Source organism: Mauremys mutica, chromosome 1 (genome assembly GCF_020497125.1).
Source record: "Mauremys mutica isolate MM-2020 ecotype Southern chromosome 1, ASM2049712v1, whole genome shotgun sequence".
In the NCBI taxonomy this organism is placed as follows: Eukaryota; Metazoa; Chordata; order Testudines; family Geoemydidae; genus Mauremys; species Mauremys mutica.
The window spans coordinates 181,467,987-181,480,988 of NC_059072.1; positions in this window are offsets into that span (position 1 = coordinate 181,467,987).

The window sequence follows — 13,002 nt, forward strand, 5'->3', positions numbered from 1 at the left end:
AATTAGAATAATGATACTTATTGGTTTTCTTCCATAGATATTTCAGAGTATATTACTCCCATTTTATTTCTCAGCATTCTCAGAGCTGCATGTAGTAGCGCAAAGAGAAAATATTATTGATTCTGTTTGGTTTGGGGGAAGTTATGACGTATGGTCTATTGAACATAAGAGCAACAAGGTGGGTGAGATAATATCTTTTACTGGACCAGTTTCTGTTTGTGAAAGAAACAAGCTTTCAAGCTACACACAGCTCCTTTTCAGGTCTGGGAGTGTCACAGCTAAATACTAGGTGGAACAGATTGTTTAGCAGAAGAAGTCAACACACCTACTAAGGGACTATTCAAGGGGAAGTGGCTTGTTGACACCCCTGCAGACATAGGACAAAAACAGGAGGCTAGTGGGTTACAGATTGTTGTAATAAGCCATAAATCCAGTGTCTTAAGACCATAATTTTTATGAATTTAAACTGTCAGGGTCATCTTTTGAAGGTGATGTGCAGGTTTCCCTGAGGATGAGAACTGAGAGGTCAGATATAGAGTGATAGTTTTGTAAAAATTGTTTACTCACAGCAATAGGGTATTTTTTGTCTTTTACCAGTTTTCAGTGTGGGCTCATTCAAGAGTGTAGTGATTGTCTGATGTCATCCATATAGTTGGTGGTGCTGCATTTAGTGCTCTGGATGAGAATCGCCCACCTTGAAGCCATGTTTGTTCCAGGATAAATGAGAGAACACTGCAAACAACTGTGGAACATAAGGCAGGAGTGAGAGAAAAATCTAATCCCACACAAATGGAACAAGAACAATATATTTAGGATCTTATTGGCCTTATTACTCTTGCTTCTATTGAAACAATAGCATTCCATAAAGAAATCACATATTTCAAACATTACAGCTGTTGTGAGACAAGCACACTATTTACCTAATTAAGACCCTTGGCCTTGTATCTACTATACCACAATAACTACATAATCTTCTGTGAGTTTAGCCAGTTCTAGACCATAGAAGTCTAGAAGTAAAGTCTATGAAGTATGTAACTGAATCTTAAACTGCAATAAATTAATGGTTTGTTTTTCCCAATCACTAATTTCATATTGGATATCTAGAAACTTGGGGACTGTATGTTTCTAGTTGTAATTTTTTAAGTAGCATCTTTAGTTAGTATTTTAGTAATTTTGGGAGAGATTCCATTTTTCTATGGGAAAGTGGTGACAGTTTCTTCATGGCAGAGGGGCTAACCCCACAACAGAAGTATTGAACTAAAGCTTGTGGGGAGGATAATTCCTTATTTGCCTAACCGTATATTTCTCCTGAATAGATGAATTGGGTACCATCAACAGCAGTCTTCCTTCTGTCACATGGGTAAGAATCAGCCTAGCACTATTGAAGTCAATGGCATTACACCAGTGTAAAATTGGTGTGAGATCAGTCTCAAGTCCCAGGATTTGGCTCAAAATTACTATATTGATTTATGAGGTGTTTTTCGATGACTTCACAGATAAAAGCAAATTATATTGAACTGATGTATGTCATATTCCAAGAGAACAGTGCTAGAGCAGGAGGGAATACATGCGCTATCTCCTCTGGTTGAATTTAATTCAGTTTTGATAACTGGGGTGTGCTTTGCAGAGCTGTTTTTAGCCACCTGCAAGATAGGCCCAAGATATTCATGGATTGAGCACAAAGCTTTGGGCCATTACTGGTAAGAAGGTGAGGTACAAGCTCCCCTTGAGAAAGTAAAGCTCTATTTTTAATATTGCAAGGTGTCCAATGCTCATGTGATGGATACTGAATATATTTCTAAGGAATGGATATAATGTATATATTCATTCTCAGTTACATACTGTATGAAATGCAGTCTATGGCATTCTGAATGAATTCCCTGGTAAAAGTTAAAAACTCAAGGCAAGTCAGCCTGTCTATATATAAAACCTCCTCAATTAGTCTTCTACTTACTATGTTAATACTAAAGTCACTATCTGGAAATTTAATTATAAAAGACACTCTTCAACCATTCATTGAATAGGACACAACTTCAAGGTTAAGCTTCCAGGGGCCACAGATGCATCAATCTGGGTAAGCTCTTTAGTTTTAATTGATTTTAAAAAATCTTTTTGGTAGCACTAGGATCAGGCTAGAATTAATCAAACTGGGGATCTTATTGATAAGTCATGATACTTAAAAACACAATAACTGTTGGTTTAGTTAACCAACTAAATATTATAAGATGATTATCTTTCTTAGGGAGACTTGTACCTCATATACTGATCTGTATATAATGCATAGGGAAATCCATATTGCCGGTCTTTTCAAATTCCATTTCTACAAGCATCTTTATGCTGCAGAAACTCAGTTGCAGATGCTGAACAACTTTGAGGGTGTAATTTAGGTTTCTGTGTCTCACAAGAATGTTGGGTAACATTTATAGAGGCTTTCAAATCAGCTTATTTCAGCCACGTTTCATATTTCTTACCATACCTCTTGACCTCCAGTAATATAAAGCCACATTCTGCTCTGTTACACTGGTGTAAATTTGCAGCAGACCCACTGAAATAAGAATTAGTCCATATTTAACTTGGTATAACTGAGAGCTAAAGCTGCATTTATAGCCAAAGTCAAGTCATACAATATTTTTTGTCAGGTAATTTACCAACTGCTCATTTAGGCCCCAATTCTGCAATTGCCTAACTTAAGTATGAGACGTTCCATTGACTTTGCTGATCATGCTGCATGACTGATTTTCACTTGAACCAGTCATGCTTAAAGATAGGAACATGCTTAAGTACCTTGCTGAACCAGGGGCCATATTATGCTGTCTATTTGAAGTTTTTTCATGGTTTTTTTTTATCAGAGTAGAGCAGAACCAATACTACAAAAATGCATGTTCTGAAAATGCATTCAAATAAAACAGCATTTCCTTTATATTTTTTGTGACCTATTTCTTTGATATCTGCTAGTAGTCAGACAAATCTGTTTGTAAGAATGTCATGTTTTCTTGTGCAACTTTGTATTCACGATGCAAATATATTCACACTCGTCACTTTCAGGAAGTCCAGGTTGAAAGCTCTGTGTAGGCTTGGGAGTCATCTGGTTAGGTAACAGAAACATTGTCATATAACTTGAGTGATCAATCACATTGTGACTAATGGATACTTGAAGCAAACATGAGGGTGAGGACCACTGCAGAGTTTATTCGACACTTAAAGCCCTCTTTGTGGTTTCAGGGTCAGGTCGTGTGCTAGTCTTCTGCCAGGGACTGAATTTCACTTATTGCAAAATTATGTTCTCACAAGCTGTTTATGAAATTATGAATGATTAAAAAAAACCCAAACACACACAACTCCAAGAGACTAAAGCTCTTTGGGGATAATTCACAAACAGGAAAAGGGGCTGCATTTATAGTTTGCATTCCCAGCTCGAATGAGAACCATGGCATTGGTTATAGTCTTTAGCATAGATGCAAACCAATCTATAGTTTTGTGCCTCTCCTGTTGTATCTGGTTACAATTTAAAGAAGCTTTTAGGTATTCTTGAAGCAGCACAAGTTAGTTACTGCCTGCTATAAAGGATTTTCATTATTAAACATGATGTAGGTGTCTGGTATGTTTCTGTATGCTCTGGAAGCAGGTTTGAGAATGGAGAGGGGCAAGAAAAAAACATTAGAAGCAAAAATACTGTACTTAGTTAAGTAACCACGTTTGCCATTGGGATTAGATGAGAATCGTAAAGTAGATCATGATGAACATTGATGAATATCAAATTGCTAGGTCTGAAATTTGGGGCAAAGGTGGGTATAGTACTATGCCCTCCAGAAATGCGAATTTTCAACTGGCAACAATAAGTAGGTGTACAGGTGGTTATACTATATCCTATCATTCTTTCCCTCCTCCCATCACCACACTCCTGTTTGAGCAATGCTAATAATGGTTTCTTTACTCTCTCATCAGTTTGCTATCACAGTTTTATCTCTTAGGTGTATGTACTTCTGGATTTCTTTTGCTATTGTAATTTTCCTGGGTAAGTATCTTAACTATTTGCTTTGTTAGGAGTTGTAGGTGTGTTTATAATGAAATCCTTCACCAGAGCAAGTAGATCCAAAATATGTGTCATAACTAAGAAAGAGGAGGAGGCTCAGTAGTTTCTCATATAACTACCACTAAATCAGATAAATATAATTTATATCAGTTAAACTGTGAGCACCCAGACTTAATCCCCTGGCTTCAAGAACTTTAAATTCCTGTAGACTCTTGATGATATCCAAAGGGATTCCTTAAGAAGTGAAAGTGGAGTGTGAATCTTAAGATCAAATCTGACCCTCCAGCAACCTCTCCTTTGACTCCTCCACACCCCAACCAATTTAAACTGTAATGTAAACATTTATTTTGATAACCAGTAGCATGCTTCTGACTATTTCCAATAATAAGAAATAGGTTTCAGGTATGATGTTTGGATATGAATCTAGCTCCAAACTTCCCTGAAGATTGAAGATACTTGGATCTAGGGTTTGCTATGGTCCCTTATAAAGGTATGTCAGCCTTAGTATGTCGTTCTAGGCTTGAAATCTCCACATCTGAACACACTGTGTTTTGATATTTTCATCCAGACCCATTTCTATAAAAAAATGAAAATTCCTTCACTGTCCAGTTTACCTGAGTTTCTTAGCAATGTTGGAAAAGAACTGAAAAGTATATTTGTCAAAATAGAAGATGCTGGTATAAGTTTGGTTCTCATTTTTCAAATCCTCTTCTAAATATGAAGATCAGATTTGGCACAGTAGTGAACATAATCCTGACCTAATTTACAGGGCATAATGCAGTAGCAGTAATGTGAGTTATTGTATGATCGGTGTCATTTCCAAAGAACTAATGTTCTCCATTTTAAAAAAAAAGCCTGTCATTTTCTGTAAGTATAATCAAATCATCTAGTCCACTGTACAGTGTGTGTAAAACAAAACCAAAAAAGAAAACTACGGCCCCAATCCTACAAACACTGACATGTGCTTAACTCAAGCATGTGAGTGAGTCTATGGAAGGCAAGTTAAGCATGCACCATAAGTGTTTGCCAGTTAGGGTCTGAACCTGCATTGAAACCACAGCTCTTAATGCTTGGAGGCTGGTGTACTGGTTAAGAAGTCTCATTTTGTGCGAGCATTCCATTTTTCCATTCCTACTCTAAGGGCCTTCACTTATTCAAGGCATTGGGTCGGGAGTTTGACTACTGACTGCCTCCCTGTGTCAGGGTGACCTGCCCCTTTAAGGGTAGTTGTGTCCAGCATCCAGCACATCTCTGTCATGTGGTGTGGCCCTTTAAGAATTTGCGGTGAACAGATACACAGATATGGGGAGAGAGGAAAGTGGTTCTGGGACTAAGTGGCACTCAGAATGAATCCTGTCACTGAATCTTTAAGAGCCTGGGACCTGGAGCCTTGCAGAGAGGTGGAGCAGAGCTCCCCTCTCACCCAGCCAACAGGAATGAGTCGAGAGAAGGGGCCAGAATAAATGCAGACTCCTCCTTCATAACAAGGCAGATGCCTGTAGACGCTGCAGGGAGTAAGAAGGCTTCTGCAAGGCCCGGAGTAAGAAGGGAGAAAACAGAAGTCTGGGAAGATCTGTCTGCTGAACCCTCCCAGCTTCAAGGTGGAAGGACTTGACTTGGGGAGGGCCAGCTGGAGGAGAAGTTTCTTGAGGTTCTACAGCTGGCCTAAAGTACAACTCCAGATCCCCTGGAGGAGAGCTAGGAGGCTCCTCTCTTAAGGAGAGAGACAGAAGGACTGTCAGGGGTCTGGGAGGTAGATTGGGACCTGCTGAACAGGGCGGGAGACTGACTGGGACTCTTACATGGACCCAGAGTGAGTGTGAACTTGAGCAGCTAAATATATGAGTAAATAAATCAGATTATGAAAAGAGGGAATGAATTAATCTACTCGTCTGAAACAGGGCACTCTGTGCAAAGTGTGAAAGGGGCACTGTGCCCAAAGTGCCTGCAGGGCTGTGACAGAGCACAAGCGGGTGTGCTGGAGAAGCACGTCACCATGATGCTCCCCTTTATTGATCTCGCTACTTAAAGTTTTGTGCATCTCTGAATAATATTCCAAGAACTGGAAATAGCAGCTTTTCTTTGTCTTTCAGTGACGACATATGATCATTTCATAAGGAAAAATAAGTTTTGACTCCTAGATCTCTTGGTACTGTTTGCATAGCTATTTTATTTCACCCCTTTGGATTTCCTGGTTTATCTTGTCTTTTCTACATCTTTTTGGCCCCAATCCTGCATTATACTTATGCACATACTTAACTTTAAGGGTGTGAGAGAGTCCCACTGACTTCAGTGGAACTGTTCACGTGCTTATTAAAGCTTAGCATGTGAATATGTACTTGCAGGGTCAGGAATTTGAACTGCAAGTTCTTTGGGGGCAGGAACAGCCTTTATCTTTGTCTGGCACAAGGCTGCTGGTGCTAAATCAAAAATAAACAGTAATAAGATGGAATGTGGCATCAACTCTTCAGTACACAATAGATTATTTACCTGCCCTTGAATGGGTTTGCTCTTACACAAAATATAATGATCATTTTACCTGTTGGCTGCTATCCCAATGAGGTCATGAAGAAATCCTTATGGTAATCAGACTCTCAAAAAAAACTTGGAAAGAAATGGCTGCTCTGATTTATTGCTTTGACTACTATAAAGTTTAAAAAGGAGTTTTCTTAGTGAATTAAAGTAACAGGAAAAAATAAATTTAAATAAGTAAATTAATACCTATAGTAATTTCTAGACATTGAATGTAGTTTACAGAAACATTTTGGAATCAAAATATTACAACTTAAACATACTGCACTCTTAATTTTCTTTTCTTTAACAGAATATGGCTTTCTACATCCCTTTCTGATTATCCGATTCAGGACATATACGGAGGGGTATCTACTGCTTGTATTGCCTCCCCCATATTTTGGACCTACAATGGCAATTCTAGTTCAAAAAGGAATATTTTGGGGAAGGTCTATGGCTTGTCTTATACAGGTCAAACTTACTCAACTCAAGTAGCCAGCAAATTAAAAATCATATTGGAGCTGCAGCAGCAAGAGCTAGCCACCCCTAAGATGTACCCACAGGGTGTGGGTAGGTTTCTGCTTGGGGAGGCTAGCCCATGCCTTTCCTTGCCACTACCCATGCAACCCTTGCGTTTGTTGTATTCTAACTCCAATGAGAGCCAGCTTATGGCTATGCAAGCTGGGAATCACACCCCTAGCTCCAACTATAGATATAACCAGAGTGAGAGTGTGACCAGCTCCTGCAGCAGAAGGATGAGGGAAAATATAGTTCATTGCACACCCTTCCATCCTGTACATTTATACATGATTCAGGCACAATTAGAGCTCTTGTGCTCAGAGACCACAGGGCTAGTGATACTGGTGTGGGATGAAGTCATTTAAGGTGGCTAGTTGTGGATTTCCTCACTCAGGGCCAAGTTCCCTAGGTCTGAATCAGATGCTGGCTGAGAAAATGAAGAATAAAAGCTGAGTGAAGACTTAAAAGTTGGGCCTCTTTTTTTTTTTCTTAAACTTTTGAGAACTCTGAGCTTTCATTGCACATGTTTATAAACACTATGGAGCACATAGAGTATAGAATGCTGAACACTGGGTGCTGAACTGGCCCATTTGTGAAAACAAGTCAGTTTTATTAGCCCTCCTAGGGTGAATTTATGCTGGTTCAGTGAAGGGTACTAACTTGTGCACTAAAACCAAGTTTTAAAGTGTATGATTAAAATAAATAAATAAAAATAAAGACGCCTACAGGCCTTCTGGTTGCAGAGATAATTTGAAAAATGGAGCCAAGTGTAAACTGTTCAAGTGATAACGAATGATGATAGACAAACACTAGAGAAACAGAACACCAGCAAGAGAGTGGTAACATGACAGATGTATATAAACAGTATCCAGCATGTTCTGAGTCAGTACATCCTAATCACAAAAAAACCGAACATTTCTCTTGATAGTACACTATTGCTTATGGTAGTAACAATCATTGAGGCCTGCAGTGATGTGATAACTTCGCAGAGACAAAGAATTTCCTCTGTCATTTGCACAGTTAATGAGAAAAGTTGGGTTAAAAAAACACAGATTGTGTTGCTGAGGGAAATTCTCCATTTGCCTTATTAATTCTCCTTAGTGCAGGATCACCCTCTTTTATAGCAACTTTTTCCCCATCATCCCCTTCTGGCACTGCCTGTTAAAAATTAGAGAGAGCCAAGCAGCTGCAGCCCTAATGTGACTGTTTGGTAACTGGATACAGCTACTGCCTCCCTTCAAGGTGCTCAGTCCCTATTATGTTTTTCCTTTTTGTGTGTGTGAGATATTGGGGAGATGTTACATAAATAAAAATGGATTCAGAATTAAAAATAAAAAATAAAAAATATGCTAGTTAGAATAGTGAAAGGCCCTTACCACTACAGCCAGACCTGATAAGTTTATATCCATGTTGGGAGTGATTTTTTGAATAGGTTTGGAGTTGTAGACAATGGCCCTTCACAATATCAGACAATAATTCTATTTATAAAATTGTGTGTTTGAATGCTTCTTGTAATTTTTTTTCTTTTTTTTACATTCTGAAATAAGTAAATGTCAGGAGAGGCAGTCACGGGTATTTGTGCAATCTTGTCTTTCAAGTCTGAATCTTCCTCATTATAAGCAGAGTTGATAGTGAAGCTTAGACTTACGGTTGACAAACACTTTTGCTAAACAGCCTCTGTTTTCAGTTGCTTATAACTTTGCCAAATTTTAACCTTCAGGTCAAATTTTCCCATGCTTGCTTTCGATCTCAGTTTAACTGTTTTGGCAGAGTTTCAGCAAAAATGCTCGAACCATTTATAAGAAATAAATTAGGGAAAAATAGATAGCTTTTGCAATTTTTTGTAACCCTTTAGTGCCTTTAGAGTTAGCAGTAAAAATTTGAAACAAGGTAGAGGGGTTAGTCCTGAAGTCAGAAAGTTTGTGTTTTGCAGTCCTCATCAAAATCCATCCAGAGTGGCTTTGAATTGTAAGACTTTGAAAATCACAATTGGTACATTACATAGAGATTATTAATTATGCAGCTAAAATTTCTGAACATTCCATTTACACAAAGTATGTTCCAGCCACTCAGAGCTTCCTACATGCCATGCAGACCACGGTCTTAGGCATTCTGGAGGGCTGGAGAATGGTGCAACAGCCACTGCTGCCCCCATCCCCACTGTTTCCTTAGCAATCAGTGATGCAGCAGACGGGGAGAAGAGAGATCATAATTAAGTAGGAATAGAGGCTTGCATTTCATGCTGAGAGGCATGTATTTGGTAGTAGCTTAGCCACCTGCTTGTGTTCTTGAGCTCACAGCAAACTAGGTTCCTCCTGTAACCTGACCCTCTTTCTCCAGTCCCACTTATCGTACTACTTGCCCTTTGGCTATGGACAGTGTTCACTGGAAGGTGCAAGGAAGAAATAATTCTTTCACTGACTGGTGGTGTACTTCATAACTCTTATTATTGAGCATGCCCTCATACTTGTATATTAGAAGATAGCTAAGTATTAATCTCATCATTTTATGGATGAGGTAACTGGCCTTGTGCAATCTCTCCCTTTTGGAAGAGCTGGGATTAGAAGTCAAAGACCATATTCTCTATGCATGTCTTGGATGGTGCTGAAAGGAGTAGGGTTAAGGTGGTTTTAGCCACCCTTCTATTTTCTAGATCCCAGGCTACTCCAAAGTCTGGAATGACCCATAGCCTAAAGCAAACCTGGAAAGCTCTATTAGTTTTACTCTTAATACCTTTTACTCCTTTACTTCAATTGAACAGACTTTCAGAATAATGACAAAGCGGGCCTGAACCAGAGACAAGAAACCAGACCTCATTTACGGGGGGAAGAGAAGCCAAGGAAGAGGTGAAACTCTATTTTTAACTTAATCTGTGAAGAGCTTTACATAACTGTCCAAAGTAGTGCTAAGCTTCCCGGAGCTGCACAATCAGGTAGAGTGCAGGCAATGTGTGGTGTTAGGTTAGGTTGGGTGTTTTTGTTTTTTAAAAGGCAACAGATATAATTTGTGGCAATGAGTGATTACCCAACACTTTCTTCTCTACAAGTGCCTGTTTTAAAATGTATCTCCAGAGTTAGAGACAAAAAAACTGTACTTGACATCTCCCTTCACCCTCATTTAGCAATCTGGGAGGAAGGATTGTCCAGTAGTCAGGGTGTACCTTAGGATGTGGGAGACCCAGGTTCAGTTCTTTGCTCTATCACAGGCTTCTTCCATGACTTTGGGTAAGACATCTAGGCTCTCTCTCTGTGCCTCAGTTCTACAACTACAAAATTAGGATAATAGCACTTCACTACCTCATGAGAATAAATGTTTAGGATTGTAAGGCATTCAGATATTGCAGTGGTTGGGGAGGTGGGCACAAAAGTACACTGTAATGTGTAGACCCTGAATGGATTTTTGTAATGGGTGAGGAAGTGTGTTTTAGAGCACACTAGGGGAACACACCTAGTACCAGGAGTCATAGAGACAGTGACCTTTCCTGGCTCTCCACTTCAGAGATACCTCACATCTTTTCTTTCCATTTGGTGGGAGGACCATCCATTTGTGTGTTCTGAGGTAACCTGAAGAAAAGCAGGTCACCTAAGAACCTGCAATTGCAGAAGACCTAGAGGCTCCCAACACAACAGTCAGAAAACATATTATAATAATAATAATTAAAAAAAAAATCCTGCAAGTAAAATTGTGGCACTGTGGGAAGGTTGCTTTAGGTTAGCCAGTCCTTTCATCAGGGAGACAGGACAGCATTGGGGAAAAGTTTATTTCATACTGTATGGGAATCCTAAAAGTAACAACTTAGCTCATTCCATCTACTTATAAAGGATTTCTATAAAGGATTAACTTTAAAACTATTAACAGTTGTAATCTGTTTCAGTGCTGAATATTTGTTCCAACCACAGAATGTACAAATAGGCTCTGCCTTACTGTGCCTGACTAGATTTTTAAGCTTAATGTTCCCTTCAGGGATTCAAAATCAGAACTTTCTATCTCTTCCCTCCCCCACCCCCAACTTTTGTCTCCAAAAGCATCAGCATCTCTTTAAGTATGTGCACTTTCTCCTTAGGCAGTTTGTCATGTGGTATTTCTACTGGTCTACGTATTCCCATGAAGCTGGATTTCTTGTTCTTTAAAGTCTGTGTGTGTGTCTCCTTTTGGGTTTCATGCTTGGTTCCACATCAGCTCCCCTGGTACAGCCTTGCTTTCCCTGACTTTGCTTGGCTACTTGTCAGGTATTTTTTCCCCCCTCCATTTGCTTCACTTTATTTTTTTTTTGTCTAACTCTTTTATTCCCACTTCAGTCTCTAATAAGTAACCAGTTACAGTATTCCCTTGGCCCAGTTCTTACTGAGAGCTCTGGTTGGCATGAGCTGAGGTGCTGCGACTTCCAATTTAACGATCTTGCTCTCAAACCTTTTTCATTATTCCCCCCCCCCATACCACTCCCCTCGTTTCACCCATTTTCTAAACTGGAATGTTTCAGATTTTTCACTGGTGTATCCTTGGTTGCTCAGTTGTTTCCTTACTGACTATTTTAGGCTTCATAAAGCACGTTTTTAAATACAATTTTAAAGGTTTCTTTTCTTCAATTATAAACTCGAGAGCCCTGAAATCCAGTCCTATCTCCCAGAATTGGTACTTTTTTTTTTCATAGAAACAATCAAGCTGTTTCTTGCAGTAACTCCAACTGAGGCAAGCTTTTTCTGAGAGAATTTTTTTAATTGTTTTCCAGCATTTCTTTGTTCTTAAAAATGTTTCCCCATACTATTAAAAGGGAAACTGAATGTTGTGTAGAGTAAGGAAGAATGTTCAGGGACATATGCCCTGATCCTGCAAATGCTGAACACATACTTCTCGAGAAGGCTTTTAGTAGTCCGAGTGACTGTAATAGGACTATTCATGTGTTCAACATTAAGCATATGCATGGTGCTGGCAGCATAAGGGTCTTAAAATATTCCCTGCAATATCTGTTGGGTTTTTTTTTCTTCCTGAAGATGTCTGTATGCCTTTATCATGTAGTGTGAAATGCTTTCAATAATGGATGTTTTTATTAAATCTGTGATAGACAGCACAAAGAATCCATAAAAGTGAGTGCACTTAAAATAGGTACATAGGAAATGAAGAGGTAAACTGAAAGTAGGGAAAACTGTATGTGTCAGAAAATAATGTATTTAGATTTCCTTTAGAAATAATTGTTTAGCTCCATTCCACAGACAGATTTTACATAATTTCTGGCCAGACAGGGAAATTATCTCTCTCTTTGTCTCTGATACCTGATAATAGAGGACCCAATTTACTATTATCATGCATTTTGTATAGTCACTTGTAGCAGTGCAAAATGGGTGTAAAACACAAACTCTCTGATTTGGTGTAAATAAGATTCAAGGCAATGGTGACTAGGGCTCTGATCCTTAGGTAAGAAAATATTGCTTCACAATTCTGGGTCACCTTTTACTATGTGTTGCTCATTTTGTTTTTTTGTTTTTTGGGAAAGCCTAACTGAAGATGAAGCCCAGCTGAGAAAGGGGCAGGGTGGGCTTGTATAAAGGTGAGAAGTTGAGAGTGGAGCAGGGGTGTTGGGAGGAGTTCTGTGGTCACTTCTCAGAGAGAAAGGAAGTTAGCTAAGGATAAGGAAAAGCTTTGGGGGAAGAGTGTGCACCAGGATCCTGCCTTGGACTACAGAGTCTGGCAAGAAGCCAAGGGGGAGAAAGTAGCCATGGGGATCAGAGGAAGCTCAGGCATGTAAACTCAGAGATGGACCAGGAGATAGAGAAGAGAGGTAACAGGAACAGTGTCCGAGACAGAGTAGACTATGGTTGCTAGGCACAGGCTCACTAAGCTAGAACCCAGAGTAGTGGGTGGACTTGGGTTCCCCTTTCAGCCACTCGGGAAGTGGCACTGGACTTGGACATGGACTGGAAGATTGCCTGACATGACATAGG